Below are 22,614 nucleotides of genomic sequence, written 5' to 3' on the forward strand. Positions count from 1 at the left end.
ATTTTCCATCAGTGTATGAGAAAAGACATTCCTGTTAACAAAGAATATTCTTTTGACCCAAAGATTGAAATAACTTTATGAAAAAGGTGGAAAGAACTAAGAAAAATGGTTAGGAACGGGAATGATCCTGGCCTCAATGATAATCTGAATAGTCAAGATGCTAATCCTCCTGTTTGTAGGGTGATACTTGGTATGAATGATAATTTGAATGGGCAGGGCACTAATCCTCATGTTCGTGGGGTGATAGGTGATAGAGATAGAATAATCCAAGAGCATGTTGTGCCAATTTTGGACGACCTGAATACTGGGATAGTCAGACCACAAATACAAGCATAATAGTTTGAGCTGAAATCATTAATGTTTTAGATGTTACAAAAAGTAGGATAGTTTGGTGGACTGCCCACTAAAGATCCAAGACTGCTTTTACGACTTTTTCTAGAGGTTTATAACTCGTTTAGGCAGCAGGGTGTACTTGAAGATGCTATACGACTTAAACTATTTCCATATTCTTTAAGAGATCGAGCGAGAGCATAACTGAATGCTTTACCATCGGGAATAGTGGCATCATAGATGATCTTGGCAAAAGGTTTTTGCTATGATATAATCCCCGAATATGAATGCCAAGCTTAGAAATGACATCACATATTTTCAGCAATTGAAGGATGAAACACTATATGAACCTTGGGAACGATTCAAAGATTTAATTTGAAAAAGTCCGATGCATGGATTCCAACATTGGATTCAGATGGAGATATTCTATAATGGGTTGAATGTGTATACGAGGATGGTAGTTGATGCTTCAGCCAATGGTACTTTGTTGGATAAATCTTATAATAAAACACATGAGATTTTGGAAAAGATTTCCAACAATGATTATCAATATCTTACCATAAGAGTTGGAACGGGCAAGAGAGCTGCTGGTATTATGGAGTTGGATGCAATCACTACATTGACAGCCCAAGTATCTTCTTTGACTAATATGATTAAAACAAAGAAAAATCCAACTGAAGTCCAAGAATTAAAATCAGCTAAACTATCATGTGTTTATTGTGGTGAAGACCATGTGTTCAATGAATGCCTATCAAATCCATCATTTGTGTGCTATATGGGTAATTTCGACTGGAATAATTATAACACCCCTAACTCGTATCTATCGCCAGAATAGGGTTACATGGCATTACCGATCAATACACATCATTCACATACAAAACATATACATTTATGCATTCATATATAAAATCCATTCAAATCATTCACATTGTCTCTTATAAGGCTCTACGAGACCTTAAAACATGTTTAGAAGTGGTTCAGGACTAAACCGATAACATATACAAACTTTTGGAAACTTAGAAAATTTTTAAACATTAAAGGGTCACACGTCCGTGTGAACAGGCTATGTGCCTCACACGGCCACCAAACACACCCGTGTCACAGGCCGTGTGAAAATAGGGCATACATACTAACTTGTACCACAAGGCCGAGGACACGCTCGTGTGCCATGGCCATGGGAAAACTGGAGAGGTTACTGACTTGGGTCACATTGTCGACCACACGCCCATGTGCTAGCCCGTGTGTCTAGGCCATGCCAAATGATCACATGATTTCGTGATAGGTTTTAAATATTTATAATTAATCGTTCTTGAAACTAACTATTATCGCGATGTAGGCAAGTGTACCTATCGAATAGTAGTAAAGTTTTAGCAAGACCGGATTGTTGAACCCAAAGGAACTAAAAGTACTAGTAATGACTGCCTTTTTATTATTTAGCCTAGGAATAAAGAGGTTTTGTTTTAACTAACTAATTATCTAAACTAAAAACTCACAGAGAATAGAATTGGGGAATTGCTTTTGAAAAAATCGATTGAATTAAGACAATACTGGAAAAATCCACCTAGACTGCACTTGTTATTCTGGTTCCGAATCGGATGATTTATTCATTTAACTTGTTTCGTAGAGATCCATAAGTTATGTTATTATCCCTATTTAAGACTAATAACGTCTAATCCTTAGATTGAATAATTGAGACCTTTCCTCTAATTAACACCCTATGGTTGCATTAACTCTATCTATGGATTCCCTTATTAGGTTTCACACTAATCCGGCACAATCTTGTCACCCTATGTCTAGGCGCGCAATCAACTCCGCTTAATTATGACAAATGTACTCTTAGACAGGGTCTATTCCTCCTCTGAATAAGAGCTTATCTTGAATCAATATCCTGGGATATCAAAACAAGAATTAAGAACACATAATTAAGAACAAGTTAAATGTTTATCATACAATTCAGAAAATAATAACAAGATTCATCTTAGGTTTCATTCCCCTTAGGTATTTAGGGGATTTAGTTCATAACTAAATAAGAAAACATCTCAGAATAATAAAGAATACAAAACATAAAGAAAACCCAAAACTCCTGAAAGGGAAATTGAGGAGAGATCTTCAGTCTTGATAATGAATCCGGCTTCTGAGATGGATCAATCGGCTTCCTTGGAGTAATTCCTTACTCCCTATTCTGTGTGTCCCCTTTCTTCTTCCTCTAGGGTGTATTTATAGGCTTTAGAATGCCTAAGAGCCCTCAAAAGTGGCCTTTTTCGAATTGGACTCAACTTGGGCTCAGTAGGAACATGCCCGTGTGAGATTATTTCAGGCCGTGTTCGAGCCTGTTAGAATGGCACGGGCATGTGTTCTACCCGTGTGAGTCGTGCTTCGATTCTACCAAATTGACACGGCCATATGGGATGCCTGTGTGAGGAAGTCCAGGCCGTGTTGATTTCATACTTTGGCCCATTTTCTTCGTTTTTGGCCCGTTTCTCGTTCCTTTCGCTCTCCTATGCTCTTCTAAGTATAAAACATGAAATTAAAGCATTAAGAGCATCAAATTCACCAATTCTAAGGAGAAATCATCCATAAAATGTGTTAAACATAGGGTAAAAATATGTATAAATTACGGTTTATCACCAAACCTTTAGGGTATTCTGACTTTAATTTGAAGGGTTACCTTAGGGGACACACGACCGTGTAGCATGACCATATGTCACACACGACTGAGCCTCTACCCGTGTGGACAAATAATAGGTCATTTGTAAAGCCAATTTGCCACCCTTCTTTCATGCACACAAAGCAACCCAATAATACCATTTCAATGCATATATAGGTAGCCAAAACATGCTAATTCATACACATATTATGCCATCTATCCTCAACCATTTCAACTACTCAATTCCATATTCAAAACATACTAACTCATTATGCCAAAATCACCAAATTCACATAACTTCTAAATGTATTTTCATCACCTTACCATCAACTAAATCATGCCTCTCAAACATATCAAATCATCATCTATAAACCATACCATAATACCATTCCTCAAACATTAACAACTAACCAAATGAGTAACCATTTAGTCATATCCATAACCATGGCAAACAATACCAAAACACAAGACAGTATATACATCACATATAACACTTATCCAAAACAAAATTTTAAGCCAACTTAAATGGCCAAATACATACCAACATTTCCAACAAAAGCAAGCTCAATCTCATGGCTATATCAAACCATAAAACATATCATCAACTTACTAGCCTATCCATTCCATATACCATATCTACAAGCATCCAAAAATACCAACAAGTAGTCGATAGTGTGATGATGGTTCCCGATGATCCTCAATGTCCGAACTAGCTTTGATAATTTATAAAACATGGAAGAACACACAAAGTAAGCTTCAAAAGCTTAGTAAGCCATATTACAAATAAAGTCAACACATGAATATTTGTATATCAATTCAAATATGTTAAACATAGCTAATCACTTTCGAATGGACAAACCTTTCTCATTGAATATATATTCAATGTCTTAATCGAGTTCATCAAATATTTCCCCTTTTCAATACTCATATGAATTTAGTACGTACCTGAATCACTTAGCTCTTTCACATATTCTTTCTCCACTTGACTTTTCCTGTTGAACCATTCAGGATCATTAAGGATACTCGAAAATTACATAAGCTCGTACAATGCCATATCCCAGATATGGTCTTACATGTTATCACATATCGATGCCACTGTCCCAGAAAGGGTCTTACACGAAATCGATTAACAATGCCAATGTCCCAGACATGGTCTTACACGTAATCACAATACAATGCCAATGTCCCAGACATGGTCTTACATGTAATCACATCTCGATAGCGTAATGTCATGACATTCATATCCTATGCTATTCCTAAGGTTCGTACAAGACTTTCAGATATTGTAACTTCGTTGATTCTTGCTCGTAATTGCTCGTTCAACATTTCTAACATTTCAATGAAAAATAAACGTATATAATGCAATTTAAAAGCATTTATTTGCATATGAACTTATCTCGTAGTTAGAATAGAGGGACCGGATCGACTATTCGATAACTTTCGATTTCCCTCGATCTAAATCCGATTTCTTTCGTTCTTGATCTATATATATTTAAAATTAATCCATTTAATCACTAACTCAATCAATTTCATCCACAAACACGTATTTAAGCCAATTTGCACTTCGGCCCTAAACTTTCACATTTCTTACAATTTAGTCCCTATTTTATAAAAACACAATTTACAACAATTTCAATTAAACCCAAGCTAGCCGAATTTCTATAGGCTCCTTAATAGCCCAAATTTATCAATATTTTACACATCTAACCACACATTTTCATTTTTTCACAAATTAACCCCTTTTATGAAATTTCACTAAAAATCACTTTACAAAACATGATAATCTATCATAAAAAATTCATATTTCATCATCAAATACCAAAGAACACAATAAATCATCAATGAAAACTCTCAAAATCTTTAACAGTTTCAAAAATTAAGACATGGGCTAGCTAGTACTCAAAGCAACGATCACAAAAACATAGAAATCATCGAAAACGGAACAAAAACGAACCTTCAATTGATCACCAACATGGCTGAACCTTAAAAACAACTTCTTTGGCTTTCTTTTCTTTTGATTTTTGGCTAGGGATGATAAAAGATGATATAAAATTTGATTTGATTTTATTAATATTAACTTAATAACCAATTTACCATTTTATCCCTTAATTAAAACATTTTAAATTACATAATTCAAGGCCATTTATGTCCATATCCACTATCAATGGACTAATTACAACATAAGGACTTCACATTTAATCAACCATGGCAATTTAGCACTTTTAACTTATAGCATGCTACTTTTGTATTTTATGCAATTTAGTCCTTTTATCAAATTAGGCATTCAAACGTTAAAATTATTTCACAAAATTTTCACACATATATATTGAAATGATGTAATCACCAAAAATAATATTAAAATAATTTTAGGACCTCAGATTTGTGGTTCTGAAACCACTGTTCTAATTTACCTAAAACTGGGCTATTATAATAATAACCCCTATTCCAACACGTATAATCCTGGGTGGAAGCAACATCCGAACTTTAGTTGGTATAAATTTCACCAATACGGCAAGACAATATGCCATCAATGCACCACCCAATTATACTCAACCTATGTCGAGGCCAAAAATCATACAAGTTTAGGCATTGATTTCATCATCGTCATCTATTGAAGCTTTACTGAAGGAATATATTGTAACAGCCCAATTTCGGTAAAATCAGAACAGTGGTTTTGAGACCACAAATCTGATTGCAGAAAAGGAATTTATTTTAATATTATTTTATGATCTACAGTATGATAATAATGTCATATAAAAATTTTGTAAAGAAATTTTACCGCTTTTATGTTTAATTTCATAAAGGACCAAATTGCACAAATTGCAAAAGTTGAGTTCTAGTAGCTAAAGGGATTAAATAGCTATGGAATTCGAAATTTGATGTCCTTTTATGACAAATAGACCATTAAAAATACTTAGTCGTTAAAGATGATGAATCATCCATGGAAAATAAAATAAAGAAAGGACAAAATTGAAAAGATGAAAAATAAAGATGATAAATAATAAAATAAATAAAATATCATCATTTTTATCATCATCTTTCCAAATAAATATGGAAACCCTAGCCGGGGAGAATGGAAGAAAGAGAAAACTTATTTGGCCAAATCAGATAAGTATTCAAGTCTCGTTTTTAGTAATTTTTATATTTTTTAGATCAGGATAACTTAATTTAGTTGTTTTGGGGATTAATTTGAAAAATTATCAAAGTATATAAATTTTTCCATGGATGAATATGTTGAAATTTTGAATTTTATGGTAGAAAATGAAAGGTTGTTGATAGATAAACAACTTTTGTAAAGTGAATTTTGATGAAAATGTGAGTTAGGGACTAATTGTAAAGTTGTAAAATTTATGGAAAAATTTTGAATTTTGTGAAATACATGGGCTGTAGATGTTACTTGTAAAATTTGGCTAGGCTTGGAATAAGGATTTAATTGCATGAATTTCATTTTATGAGCCTAGGGACAAAATAATCATTAATTAAAAGTTTAGGAGCAAAACGATAATTTTGCCTAAAATGTGAATTAGACTGAATTGAGTATGAATTGTATTAAATTAATGTTAAATTCATTCTTATAGATTCAGATAGACCAAATTCAGAGTTAGAACGAGGAAGAGAGAAAATGTGGGAATAATAGATTTTGCGTACACAAACATTTATCAAGGTAAGTGTAACACCCCTAACCCGTGTCCGTCGCCAGACTAGGGTCACAAGGCATTATTGAACATAAACACAGTTCCGAACATTCTCATATTATCACATGTCATATTCCTATATACAAGAAAAGCATATGGCTAATTAAATGTAAATATATTACATTTACAAATCACAGGTTAATCACTTTAATGATAATCGAATGCTATAATAAAAATTAAAGATTTTATTTCTTAATTCTATATAGGTGCAAGTTTAACCAACTAAGTCATATTACAGGGCATTATGTCCTTTAGCATACAGCATAGTCAATTTCACAAATATTCAATAATATTTCATTAAACATTTAAGTAATAATAATTCCATAATTTAATTTAAGTTACAAAAATTTATCAAATGCACATCTCAGATACAAATATTATATATATTATTTATTAAATAACCACTTTACTATCAATACATACTCAACAAGTATTCAATATTTAATTTAATCAATTGTATCTATTTTACAGATCATATATGCATGACAAATGCATATGAACCCCTAAGACAAACCGAAACATAATAACAAATATTATTCTACTTTACTTATATATCAACCATGGTATAAGTGCATCTATACATATACATATATAAGTTCAACTAACAAAGCATATCTAATTATATTAACATTTATCTTTTGCCATGATAAACAAATTATAATTTGTACATATCATTATTCCAAACCATATGGGATTACCGAATAAACCTTTTGCATGTATTTTACTTGCCATCTAACTAGTAGGTGATATACTTGGTACAATTAACAACCATAATATATTATATAGTCGAGATATATAACAACTTAATAAACATTTTATAAAGTGAATATAATCTTAACATGAGTTTAATCCAAGACCAAATAACAACACATCCATTATCAATACAATCTGCCACAACTCATATAAAAAAATATGTATATGTGCCGATCTAATAATCATTTATACTTAATACCCCTTGCTATCATTTAACCAAATATACATGCCAACCAAAAGAGGTTATTACTATCATTTCAAGTCATAATCGTAGCATTTCAACCAAAGGTAAGATATCAAATATATTTTTATACATACCAATGTGTCATGGCCTAATCATTCAAACTACCACCAACCCATAAATCAATTTCAACGCACAATAAATATATATCACTAATAACATTCAACCATAGCACCTAGTATTATAATTAAAATGAACACAAACCATAATTAAGCATAATTGATTTCAAGCAAGGTAGTTAAGCCATTTTCGCATGGCCAATATACATTCATTTCCAAAATAACTAACCCCAAAACCAGCCTATACATGCCATAATTTAAGTTTAGCTTAAAGGTACCAAAGCAGTAGACAGTGTGATGAACTTGGCTGAAAATCCCCGAGCTTGTAGCTTGACCTCAAAATCTATAAAACAAAGTAACATAGCACACAGAGTAAGCTATCAAAGCTTAGTAAGTTATAAGCAAATAAACAACTCAATATCACAATTGACTCATATTAAAATGCACTAACATTTTCATGCTTGACCTTAAACTTATAAATTCTATATACAATACATTTCTCATAGACTATTATCCACCTAAGCTGAATACACATGTAATCATTCAACACCTTATAAATCAACTTCCAACCAAATAGACATAATAAACCACACATCCATTTACTCTTTTATACAACTTAAGAATCATCAAATGACATCCCATGTATAATTAATACCTAAGTAGCCGAATACACAAATTAAATATACACATATTAAGTAACATTTCAATACTACACAAATTATTCATTCACAAGCTGAATACACATACCAAATACACATGGATTCTTTATTTGCATTGTACATGATTTACAACACATAACTACAGTACTTCCTTACCTTATCTTAAGTAGATATCAAGTTAACTCATACCTGACCATTTAGCTCGTATTAAAAAATCCGTACACGATTTACCTTTGCTCGATGAACCATTCAAAATTGGATAGGACACTCGGATAATCACATAAATCATACAATGCCAACGTCCCAGACGTGGTCTTACATGTAACCACATATCGATGCCACTGTCCCAGACAGGGTCTTACTCGTAAACATATATCAGAATCACAAATCGATGCCATGGACTTACTTGCACACTTATATCGGCATCCTATGTCATGACATACGTATCCTAGCTATTCATACGGGGCTTTCAGACGTCGTATCTCGATCGAATCAAACTCGGAAGTGTAGTAGCCACATTTAATCATATTCGGCCATAGCATATTTAAATTCCAACATTTCATAAAAACATATAAATATAACATTAAATTACCAATAAACACGTCTATTTTCTTATAAACTTACCTCGGACGATACAAAACAGAATCGGGCAGCTAGTCGACAACTTTCGTTTTTCCCCGATCCAAATCTGATTTCTTTGGTTCTTGATCTAAACATATTCAAATTAAGCTCATTCAAACATATTTTCATTCAATTTAGTCCAAAAACACATAAATGGGAAAATTACCATTTTACCCCTAACATTTACAATTTTTACAATTTAGTCCCTATTGCACAAAACACAAGATACACAAAATTTCCCTGTACTTATGTTTGGCCAAATTTTTACCCACTCTCAAACAAGTCCATATATTCAATTTATTTCACATTTTAGTCCCTCAAATTATTATTTTTGCAATTAAGTCCTAATTACTCAAAATCATCAAAAATTCCAATACAAAACATGTTAATCTAAAACATATCTTCTATTTTTCATCATCAAACAACAAAAACCACAAGCTATCAACAATGGCACAACTCAAAATATTCATCAAAATAAAAAATTCAAGCATGGGTTTTGTAGTACTCGAAGCAACGATCTCAAAAACGTAGAAATTATCAAAAACCGAGCTAAACTCTTACATTGATTAAGCTTTAAAGATGGCTGAACCCTAACCTTTGTTATTTCTTTTTCTTTTTGTCTAGTTTAGGTCAAGAGATAATGATAAAAACATAGTTTATTTTATGTTATTATAACATATATTAAGTTTAATATTTAAATTACTTTTATATCCTTAATGGTTTAATATAAAAACCACATAATATAAGTCTTAAAACGTCCCACTAATATATTTATGGGATGTTTACAACATAAATGCCCCAACTTAGAAAGCCACTAACTATTTGGCCCTTATACTTTAAACTATCAAAATTTCAATTTACGCGATTAAGTCCTTTTATTTAATCGGACCCCTAAACGACAAAATTAAATCACAAAAAATTCACAGACATAAATTCACACAAAATAAACACATAAGATGATTTTTAAATATTTTTATGACTCGGATTCATGGTCCCAAAACCACCATTCTGATTAGAGTCTAAAAAAGGCTGTTACGGTAAGTTCGGGTAACTAAATTGTGTATATTTTTATGCTTGTATTGAATGTATTTATGTTAATTGTATAAATGTTATAAATATATGAAATGATCACATATCCGACAATGCTAGAAAATTTTCAAATCTCGTTTAAATAAATGAAAGTTGATGGATACAGGATTTCCCGTACTGGTTGTAGTCTAGTATATGTTATGGACACACCACAACTCTTATGGGCGTCCTATTATAAGCCCTCTTGAGCCTCCCGTATAAGGTTCTTGTGAGCTGTAACATCCCTAGCCCATATCTATCACTGAAATGGGGTTACAAGGCATTACTAAACGAAAGCACAGTTCTGAATATTTTCATATTAATTCAAGTCATAATCATCTATATTTAACAACCGTATTACTAATGCGAATCATACATTCAATGCAATTCAAGATATACATCACATCAATGCTTATGGCTTAATCCAATATCTAATCATAAATTTACTATCATTCACCTCATAGCTTAAATAAAACATAATCCAAAAATATATATATTTAAAATCATTGAATTCATATACTATATATATATAACATATCAATAAATTCATTATTGAATATTAAACCCATATTTTTATAATTAATTAAGTCATGCATATATACAAGTTATATATCAATTGAACTAAATTTCATTACTAACTCTTTCATTCATATATGCGGCGTTAGTGTGTTAATCTATGTGAGATTCATACGTTTGCATATTAACACAATTTAATAACAAGCATTCGGTTATAAATAACCCATTTCAATTCTATGTCTACTTGGCTAACTTAATTCATTTATACATATTTAATAACTTATAAATATCTAACGAATTTATATTGCCATGCACATATACCTATCAACCATATTATAAGCACATAAATTTATAAATGTAAAACATTTTAAAACTCAACTAACATAACATAACCATTTACCAAGTACACATATGTCCTTTATCATTAACCTAAATGCTTATATAAATCTAAATCCCAATGTGTCTTACTTACCAAAAAGACAATTCAAGTGTCATTCATATCATTAATATAGTCCATCAAAGATCACCCAATTTAAACCATGCATATGTCTTGATTTTTACCTAACAACACATAACCTACCTTAGCTGAATTAACATCCATTTATACAAATGGCCGAAACACATAGCATTTTCACAAACATCATATATTTAGGTACTTTTTCAATAAAAGCTCAAACTAAGACCAAACACACACATATATATGATGTATATAGCATAGCCGATTCCTTCATGCTGCATCCGAGTTCAACAACCAACCTCAAAATCATAATCACATAACACAATTTATAATCAACCATGGCATACAACATGATAACCAAAATAAACTTAAACCAAGATTTCATTGATACCGAACTCAAGCATAGAAATGAAGCCATTTTCGCATAGCCTATATACATTCATCTTCCAAAATAAGCCAACTCTAAGCTAGCCTATACATTCCATACTTCAAGTTCAACTATTTAAATACTGAAGCTGTGGATAGTGTGAAAGACTTTGCTGACGATCCCTGAGCTCATAACTTGAATCTAAAATCTATAAAACAGAAGCAATTATACACACAATAAGCTATCTTAGCTTAGCAAGTCATAAGCAATTAAACAACTCAATAATATTGTCTATTCAACTAAACTAAACCAAATTATACCATCGTTACCACACTTAATTACAAATATATGAATTTCATTATTGATATATTTTCATACATAAAAATCACTTTGGCCGAATATCCATATGGTCAAATTAACATTTTAACATTCAATCTTCCAAACCAATAATCATTGTAAAAACCTAATCCACATACTCTCCAAGTCATAAGCTCATATCTCATAATATAACTTTATATGCCTATACTTGATATGTGACTGAATATACATGGTCTTACATATGCACATAGTTAGGAATCATTTCTTTGATACTCAATTTATTTAGTCACAAGGCCAAACACACATATCAATCTCACATTTATTCAACATTAGCATAACACATGACTTGTAGCAAAAGTTATATACTTATCTTTTTACTAGTAGCCAACAAAATAATTCATACCTGGCCATTTAGCTCATTTTACACATCTGTACACGATTTACATTTGCCTGATGAACCATTTGGAATTGGATAGGACACTCGGATAATCACACAAGTCGTACAATGCCAACGTCCCAAACATGGTCTTACATGTAGTCACATATCGATGCCACTGTCCCAGACAAGGTCTTATTTGCACACATATATCGGAATCTTATGTCATGACATATGTATCCTAACTATTCCTAAGGTTAATGTGGGGCTTTCGTACATCGTAACTCGACCGAAACGAAGTCATAACATAGTTGCCAAGCTTAATAACATTCGACCAATGCATTTATAATTTAATATATTTCAATTCAGCATATATACTTTGCATTTAATTAAATTTAAGTACGTCTATTTACTTATAAACTTACCTCGGACGATGTAAAACGGAACAGGGTAGCTAGTCGGCGACTTTCGTTTTTCCCCTATCCAAATTTGATTTCTTTAGTTCTTGATCTAAACATATTCAAATTAAGCCCATTCAAACATATTTTCATTCAATTTAATCCTAAAACACATAAATGGGCAAATTACCATTTTACCCCTGACATTTACAATTTTACAATTTAGTCCCTATTGTATAAAACACAAAATATGCAAAATTTCCCTCTACCCATGTTGGACCGAATTTTACCCATGCTTGTACAAGTCCATATATTTCATTTATTTCACATTTTAGTCCCTCAAATTATTATTTTTCCAATTTAGTCATAATTACTCAAAATCATCAAAAACTCCAATACAAAACATATTAATCTAAAACATTTCTTTTATATTTCATCATCAAACAAAAAAAATCACAAGCTCTCAACAATGGCATAACTCAAAATATTCACCAAAATAAAAAATTCAAGCATGGGTTTTGTAGTACTCGAAGCAACGATCTCAAAAACGTAAAAATTATCAAAAACTGACTAAGAACGAACCTTGAATCAAGATGAGAAAGATGGCTGAACCTAGCTTCTGTTGTTTCTTTTTTTTTTTCGGTGGATGAAAAAAAAAACTAAACTTTAACTTAAGTTTTATTATGATTTATAATAACATTTTAATTAATTACCATTATATCCTTTATAATTAAATAACCATAACACATAATATAAGGATATAACCGACCATTACACATTATTTTGGTTTATTTATAACATAGATACTTCAAGTTAGAAAGCCACTAATAATTTATCCCTTTTTTGAAATAACCACTAAATTTTCATTTTACGCGATTAAGTCCTTTTATTAAATCGGACACTTAAACAATAAAATTAAATCACAAAAATTTCACAGATATAAATTCACACAAAAGAGATATAGAAAATAATATTAAAATATTTTTTGACTCAGATTCGTGGTCCCAAAACCACCGTTCCGATTAGGGTCTAAGTCAGACTATTACATGAGCTTCCCGATAATAGCTCTTCAAGCATCCCCATAGGTTGTGATCCTACATTTGTTGTGGACACACCTTAGCTCTTATGAGAATCCTGATTAAAGGTTTTTTGTGAACTTCTCGTTACATTAGCTCCTTGTGAGCTTCTCGATAGTGCTCACCTGAACTTCCCGATATTGGCTATCAGGAGCTTCTCGATATGGTTCATTATGAACTTTCTAATTATAGCTCTTATGAGCTTCCTGTTATATAGCATAGATAAGCTTCCCAAAATGGCTCTATGTGAGCTTCCTATTACAAGGCTCGAGAGTGTGCTTCCTGATTATATGCGCTAATTGGGTACTCCTGAATATGATTTGATGGTTTTTGATTTGTACACTGCAAGTGTACTATCTGTGTATCCATCGATGTTTTCAATAATTCATCTGCCAAAATTCTGACATGAGAAAATATGAACAAGAAATGAATTATTACAATTTTCTACTTGAAATACATGAAATAATGATACATGATTTATGGAAATACAAGTTGATGATATATGAACATGAAATCTATTTAATAAATTTGATCCATGAATATAGATTAGTACACCTTAAGTGTATATCTCGTGTGACATTGATATTTCAAATGATTTAATGGGTGAAGTGCCAACATGAAATAATCTAAAATCGAGATGAATGATTTTGAAAATGTACTAGAAATACAGGGATATGAATTGTATATGTTATTTGAATTCATGATGTGGAAAATATATGTATATGAGAATTTGGTTATTATTGAGCCCATACATGTTTTGTAATAGCCCAAAATTGGGTCTAGTTGGAACAGAGGTTTCGGGACCAAAAAATTCGAGATAGAAATAATTATTTTATGATTATTGTGAGGTATATGATATGATTTCATGATTGTTTGAAAATTTCGTGAAGAAATTCTATGCATAAAGTGCTCAATTTGAAGTTAGGGACTAAATTGAATAAGTTGCAAAACTTGCATTCTAGAAGTTTCTAGTATGAAATTGCTTTGAAATATTAATTAAGATGTCTTAAATAGAACCTTGACCAATTTCTAAGTGATGGACAAAAAAATTGGACATGGATGGAATTTTTGAAAGTTTAGTAAGGAAGGGCATTTTGGTCATTTGGTAATGAAAAGAAATAAAAAGGGAAAATAAAGCCAAAATTGACTCATGTTTTTCATGGAGGCCGAAATTAGCATGGGGGAAGCCATGGCTAGGGTTTTCAAGCTTTCCAAGCTCAATAGTAAGTCCGTTCTAACCCCGTTTTTCAAGTTCTTTACGTTTTTAGAATCCCGGTAATTTGATTAAGCTTATTCTAGCAATAATTTAAGCTAGGATTCTTATTTGGAAAAATACCCATAGGTGAAATGTGTTTATTTTTCTGTTTTATGATAGAATATGAGGTTTTAAATTATGTTAGACAACTTGTGCTACTCGGTTTTGAGTGAAAACGAGTAAAAGGGCTTAATCGGTAAAAATACCTAATAGTCATAAGTATATGTTAGAGTGAGAATTTGATGTTTCCATAGAAGGGAAAAGTGATTAGTATGTCATAAAACATAAGAATAAGGGATGAATTTTAATTCCCGAGCCTAGGGGCAAAAGTGTAAATATGCAAAATTTTAGGAGAAAAATTGTAATTTTTCCAAAGTTTGAGTTAAGGACTATTTGTATAGTAAATTAATTAAATAAGTAAAATATGTTGTTTTAAATCCCGAAAAACGAGATTTGAACCTAGAATGAGAGAAAAATCGAAAATAAGAAAAGTTGGTAAAATGGTCGTTTTAGTATCGAGGTAAGTTCATATGTATAATAAGCATTAATTTATGCATGTTTCAATGTAAAATTGATATATTTATTATGATTTCCAAGGTGTTGAAAGTATGTAAGTTGGCATGATAATAATACAACAACAATGTTTGTAATTTATATTTGAAAGTTAAATTTAGTGAATTAATTGAATTATGTTAAATTAAATGATTATGGTGCCAAGTTTATGAATTGATTTAAAAATATGTCTATGGTACATGAAGTGCATTGAATTATCACACATAAATATGATTTCTATGATTATGGATATTATGGGAAATTGTAAGTTCATATGATTTTTAATAAGGCAATGTGTATTTTAATGTTATTGCCTTGATATTAAATGAGATGTAAGTTTATATGTAAGTAATACATCAATATTACTTGTATTATGATGTTTTATAATAATATTGGAAATATGTTTGTGGATAATTACTTGATTGGTGAAATTGTTGGAAAAGAGAGAGAAATCCCAGTTGAACCTTCGGAAAGATTGGATGATACAGATAGTATGTAGCTAGGTCACATGCATGGTGCTGAGTGCACATCATGTGTACAAGAGAGCTACAAGACATTATGATGTAGCTAGGTCGCATGGGTGATACTATGTGTACACCATGTAGACAAGAGAGCTACGGTATATATGTAGCTAGGTCGCATGCGTGGTTCCAGGTGAAGGACACCATGTAGACAAGAGAGCTACGAGATAAATTGGCTAGGTCACATGGGTGGTACTGAGTGTTCACCATGTGTACAAGAGAGCCGAACTATATGATGGGTGGAGCTATGTGCTGAAACCACCAAGTATCAAGGATTGATCCGAAGTGTTCAACGGGAGACTCTCTATGTATTGCTTTGTGAGTTTTATGATGAATAAGTGCAGGAACTTGGTTATGTGAATGATGTGTTCATTAAGTGACCAGGATGTGGTAAGGTTATAAATAATTAAGTTATACATGAGGATGATTTTATGGTGACCTTGTGATCATGGGCCTATACTTGTGATGTATGAAATGTGGTGAAAATGATTTGTGATATGTATGTTAAAATGAGGTTAATACAAAGAAAGTGTGAAAGAGTGAATTAACAATAAAACTGTTTTGGAAAGTAGCAGTGATGTGATTTTGAAAAATCACCAAAAATAGTAGCAATTAAATCAGAGACTGAATGATATATCAAATTAAATCTTAATGAGTCTATTTTCATATAAAAGAAACAGAGCAAGAAAAGGAGTTCTATATTTTGAGATATTTATGTTTTTGTGAGACTGGTTTAGAATGATTACGTGATCCCCTGTTCTGACTTTGGAAAATCACAAAAATTTGGATAAAAATAATTAGAGGCTTAAAATTAAATTTTTAAAACACCTAATGAGTCTATTTTCAATATAAATCAACAAGAACATTATCTGAGTTCTGTACTGTAAGATAATTATTTTTTAGTGAAGAGAGGGCAGAATTGTCAGAAAGTGAAACAGGGGAAATTTTAATGAATAAACTGTACAAATTGGCTAAACTAAAAATTATGAAAATTTTATGGTGGAAACATATGTGAGTCTAGTTTCAGGATAAATTTACGGATCCTAATTTGGAGCTCTGTAACTCGAATTATAAATAAATAAGTGACTATGATTCGTGTGGATAGTTTGATCTGAGCATTTATTAGTAAATTGTGAAATCGTACTTAGAAGAATGCTATATACATTAAGGATGTGGAATGGAGAGGAGGAGGAGGAAAATAAATATATGTGGAATACATGGAAACTATGGTATATGAAATATTGATATAATGAAATAAATGATATGTGTTTATAAGAAAACAGAAAGAGAATGATATGTATCATGACATGTATATATATATGACTAGTCTCAATGTAATGCTTGTTGGGTATGGAGTTGAATTTAAATGTTTCAGGCAAACATGTTATTTTGCACATCTGAATTGTGGTATTTTATAAAGATATGATCTAGTTTTAAAGATGAATGCTTGATGATTAAGCTGAAGATATTTGGTAAGATGATAATCTTGGTATAAATGTATAAGTGGTACTATAATAAACAAGGTAAAATGAGTATGAGAGACACATGTATGATGACATACAAATGCTATGTTTGTGGTTTAATTGAGAATATTTAATCATTAAATGAATACCATGTTATATGCTTTTAATTTTGTATAAGTGTGTAAGAGATTAAGGTTGACCAAAGCTTGGAAAATAGCCTAGGTATATTCCACACAGGCAGAGACACGACCATGTGTCTCTGTCGTGTATGGAACATGACTTTGGGACACCGGCGTGTGGAGCCTTAAAGCATGAAATTTCCAAGATTTTCGTAAGTTTTCGGTTTAGTCCCGAACCCTTTCTAAATTATGTTTTGGGCTTCGTAGACTCAAATAAGGGACTATGTGTAAGTGAATGAATGTTTTGAAATATGAATGAAATTTTATGGCCCGTATTTTAGTTTAATGTTTGTATGTTTGTCCAGTAATGCCTCGTACCTTATCCCTGCCTCGGGTACGGGTAAGGGGTGTTATATGTTTTTTGTTGTTTATATGAGATAGCTGAATTAGAAACAAATTATTACCCATATGTACATGAAGTACATGGAAATGACATTACTTGATACAATGATGCATGAATTGGTTATTACATGAATGTGGATCATGCTTGATGATTTTGTTCATCCATGATTAAGAACTATCATATATGATTACTTGGCTAACATGATGAGGATATGTGTTTAGGGCTTATGATAAAATTGATTGATAAATGATAAGTTATTTACCATGTTATACGAACTTACTAAGCATTTCATGCTTACTCTGTTTTATTTTCCATTGTTCTATAGTAATTCAGAAGCTTGTTAGATTGGAAGCATCGGTGGAGATCACTCACACTATCCATTGGCCCATTTTGGTACATATGGAAAATTAATTATAGTTATAATGGCATGTATAGGTTAATTAGCTAATATTGACACGTAAATATTTGGGTTAAAACTAGCCATTGGAATGGCTTGTGATGAACCTGTTTTGATATGTATTAATGGGTCTATAACATGTTTGGTGTGTGCTTAAATAGTTGAATGATAGAAATCATGTTATCATATTGATGATTAATTCTAGCATATTTGGTAAAATACGCATGTAGGTGAATTTGATAAGTTAAGTAAGTTTTGTATGTTTGATTACATAATGGTAAAGTGTTATTTGAGGTGATTAAGAGCACGATTGTTGTATGTTATATTATGTCATGCATAAGACTCGGTTTTTTCTTGAATTAATTGATTAAAAATGGCTTGTGAGTATGTTAAAGTATTGGTGTAAGAGGAAGATAAATTGGGTGAGAAATGTGGCTTGGAAAATAGCCTATTTTTGTCCACACAGGTAAAGACACGAGCGTTCTCAGCCGTGTGTGACAAACAACCTAGAACATGGGCGTGTAGCTTAGCCGTGTGACCCCTACACCTACACACGATCTAGCACATGGGTGTGTGACTTGACCGTGTGCCCCAAGTTAGACAGTTACACAGCTTGAGACATGGGTGTGTCCCTGGCCGTGTGAACCACACGAGCATGTGACCCGTGCAGTTAGGAAAAACTTGGAAATTGTACGAAAAATTTTTTGAGTTCCCGGTTTAGTCCCGACATGATTCTAATGCATGATTTGGGCTTTGAGGGCCTATGTAAGGGACTATATGATTAAATTTGATTGAAATCTGATATGAACGCTAAACCTTTATGAAATGTCTATTACTTGACTTGTAAACTTTGGTAATACTCTGTAACCCTATTTTGACGACGGTTTCGGGTTAGGGTGCTACATTTATTAGTATCAAAGCTGCGATTTAGTCAGTTCTCGGACTGAACGTAGCATACGTGAAGTCTATAAATACATGCCATTATATAACTAGTGATAGTGTGATATCCTTTGACAGTGATGAGATTTGTTTTACTAATAAACAGAGATGCTTTCCAACCGAGTTAATTCCGATAACGTTCAAAGTGATACTCAAGTATTTCAGTAAAAATGTTGCTTATGGTGAGTAGAGATTCATAAATGTATGAAATAAATGTTTTATAATGAACATGTTCATGATAAATGTTATATTATATGTGTGTATTTATGAAAGTTAAATTTTGAGGCTTTATGACTTCTACCCCCTCACCGGTACAGTTTTAAATAATGAAATTCACAAGATTTATATTGATTCAGTTCACAAGTGTGAAATTGAAAAGTTCAGTGGCTGAATGAGTAAAAATGCGGTCAGAGTTGAGAATGAATTACTAAATAAAGATGGTTTTAAAAGAGACATCAAATTATTCTAAAGATTTATTCGGGATACATCAAATTATTCTAGAGATTTATTTGGGATACGCAATGTCACTATTGAGGAAGAAGTTATTCATGAGTAATTGACTTATTCAGATACGGTATCTATAGAATGGATTAGCTGAAAATTTCTTCCGAATTGGATCCTGTAGGTACGATATCAATTAGAATGTGAGATTATTGATGACTTTATTAGTCAGTGGAATAGTGATGAAATTGCAAAGATATTTGAATGTAGCTGTCATAATCGAGCATATTATAGTAATTTCTTTTGAGTATTCTACATGTTCTGTTATTCTCAGAGGAATATGAAATTGTTCATGTTTAGATGCAATATTTATCATATAGAAAGGTTGGCGAATCATTATATTAGACGAAATTATTGTTTGTCTGATTGATTCATGAGCGGTATTGCTCTATCTTCCCCTGGTTTTCTAAACTATCAAGTTTGAGAGACGACTTGATGGTAAGATTCATATGATACTATTTCCTACTTCTACTGGTTGATTTGTTGAAATCCAAATATACAATTTACACTATTTCTAGTAGGTATGAGCAATATTATTCTTCTGGACTTTCTCTGGGATATCATCGATCTCATTACCATTTAATATGGGTTGTATTCTTAGAAATTCAGTATAGCTTCACATTTTGGATTTCATTATCTTGGTTTTTTTATTATTCTTATGGTTTGATCTTATCTATCAAACATGGTTTAACTGTGAAAGATATTCATTGTCCAGAGGTAATTACATTTACTACTGTCATAAACCCTGACTCGATCATAGGAGTTTGGTGATTTAAATTTCTGATTATAGAAATTATATTATGGCATTGATTGTTGTTGGGACTACTTTTGGTTTTCTTCTTCTATTTGGAGAATACTATTGATGTTGAGATCTTGTTCCATCTATACTGTTTAAATGTTGGTCCTATTATAACACTGTGATTTTTAATCTATTTGATGATTCTGGCTTCAGAATAATTCAAAGCTTTGATGTTAATAATTGAAATAGCTACAGTAATGAAATGATTATTATAGAAAGATGAAAGATTTGATTGGACCGATAAATTTCAGTAAAGTTTTGATCAGTTGAAAGCCCTGTTGATCGAAACATCAGTTCTAGATCAACCTGAATTGGGTAAGGAATTTGTGATTTACAGTGATGCATCATTGAATGGGTTAGACTGTGTTTTGATGTAGTGAGGCAAAGTAATAGCTTATGTTTCCAGAAAGTTAAAACCACATGAAAAGAATTACCCGATACATGATTTAGAATTGACAGCTATTGTTTTTGCATTGAAAATTTGCCGATATTATCTGTTTGGTGAAAAATGTCATATATGTATTGATCATAAAAGTTTAAATTTTCTAATGTCGCAAAAATTTTTGAATCTGAGATAGTGTAGATAACTTGAATTGCTGAAAGATTTGGATCTGTAATTGATTATTATTCGGGAAAAGCAAATATACTTGTGGATACTCTAAATAGGAAGTCTCTGTTTGTCTTATGAGCAGTGAAAATCCGATTGTAATTGTCTGATAATGACTCAATTTTAGATGAGATTAAAGTTAAACCAAAGTTTTTACAATAGGTCTGTGACGCTCAGAAAAGTGATATAAGTTGCAAGTTAATTTGGTACAGAGTGAGTCAACTTCTGATTTAGAATTTCAGGATGGATTTGGTAATTGTCTGTTATTCAAAAGCAAAGCCTGTGTATTGAAATATTCAAAGCTTGTACATAAATTTTTGCACGAAACTTATAATAGTAATATTTCTATCATCCGGAGAATAATAAAATGTACATTGATTTGAAAAAGATGCGCTAGTGTCCCAGAATTAAGTGTGATATTTCTAAATTTGTATTTAAATGATTGATATGTCAGCAAGTTAAAGCTGAACATCAGGTACTGATACTTTCATGACTGTTACAGCCAGTGATGATATTGGAATGGAAATGGGATAAAGTTATTATGAATTTTATATTGGGATTACCTCTGTTTTTGAAAAAGAAAGATGCTATTTGAGTGATCGTCGATCGTTTGACGAAGTCTGCATATTTTATCTTGGTATTAATGGATTTCTTTATTAGTAGATTGTCTAAATTATATGTTTCTGAGATTTTCAAATTATATGGTATGCTAGTTTCTATTATTTCTAATTGAGATCCAATATTCACATCCCGATTCTAGAACAAGTTACAAGAAGTTCTGGGTAAGTGATTATAATTTAAGTACCGCATTTCATCCTCAGATGGATGGTTAATTTAAATGCGTGATTTGAATTCTTAAAGATATGTTTCACAGCTGTATTCTAGAATTTGAAGGCAATTGGAAAAAAATAATTACCATTAGTCGAACTCTCATATAATAACTATAACAGCCCGATTTTGGGCCTAGTCGGAACAGTGGTTTCAGAATCACTAACCTAAGGTCAGAGAAATTATTTTTAATATTATTTTATGTGTTATAGCATATTTATATGAGTTCATGAAAATTTTGGTGAAATAATTTTAGCGATTGCATGCTTAATTGCGAAAAAAGGACTAAATCGCATAAGGGACAAAAGTTTTATCTCATTAGCTAAAGGTTTCAAATAGCTAGAGAACAAAAATTAAGGGTCTTTAAAGATAAAATATGCCTTTATTAAAATATGCCTTTATTAATAGCATGGCCAGCCATAGGGACAAAGAAAATCAAAAAGTCAAAATTAGGTGAAATTTGGTGACCAATTTGACTAGAATAAAATAAAATAAGGAAAAGCTATCATCTTTTTTTTTTATTTCTTCTCTTCTCCATCGATTGTCTTCAAGAAAGAGGGCCATGGAAGCTTGAAATTTTCAGCAAGTTTAGACTCTTGCAAGTAAGTGATTTTGATGGCTTTTCTTAATCATTTTTGTACTTTTGGGA

The 22,614-nt window shown here is 31.6% G+C and overlaps 1 non-coding gene across 1 annotated transcript; it reads right to left on the bottom strand.

The window, feature by feature from the left end:
* Positions 1 to 622: 622 nt before the first annotated feature.
* LOC128291055 (small nucleolar RNA R71) lies at positions 623 to 729 on the bottom strand. Its single transcript, XR_008280832.1, has one exon. It is a non-coding gene; the product is annotated as a small nucleolar RNA R71 (small nucleolar RNA).
* Between the last annotated feature and the right edge of the window lie 21,885 nt (positions 730 to 22,614).

The sequence above is a fragment of the Gossypium arboreum genome, chromosome 3 (assembly GCF_025698485.1).
Source record: "Gossypium arboreum isolate Shixiya-1 chromosome 3, ASM2569848v2, whole genome shotgun sequence".
Lineage (NCBI taxonomy): Eukaryota > Viridiplantae > Streptophyta > Magnoliopsida > Malvales > Malvaceae > Gossypium > Gossypium arboreum.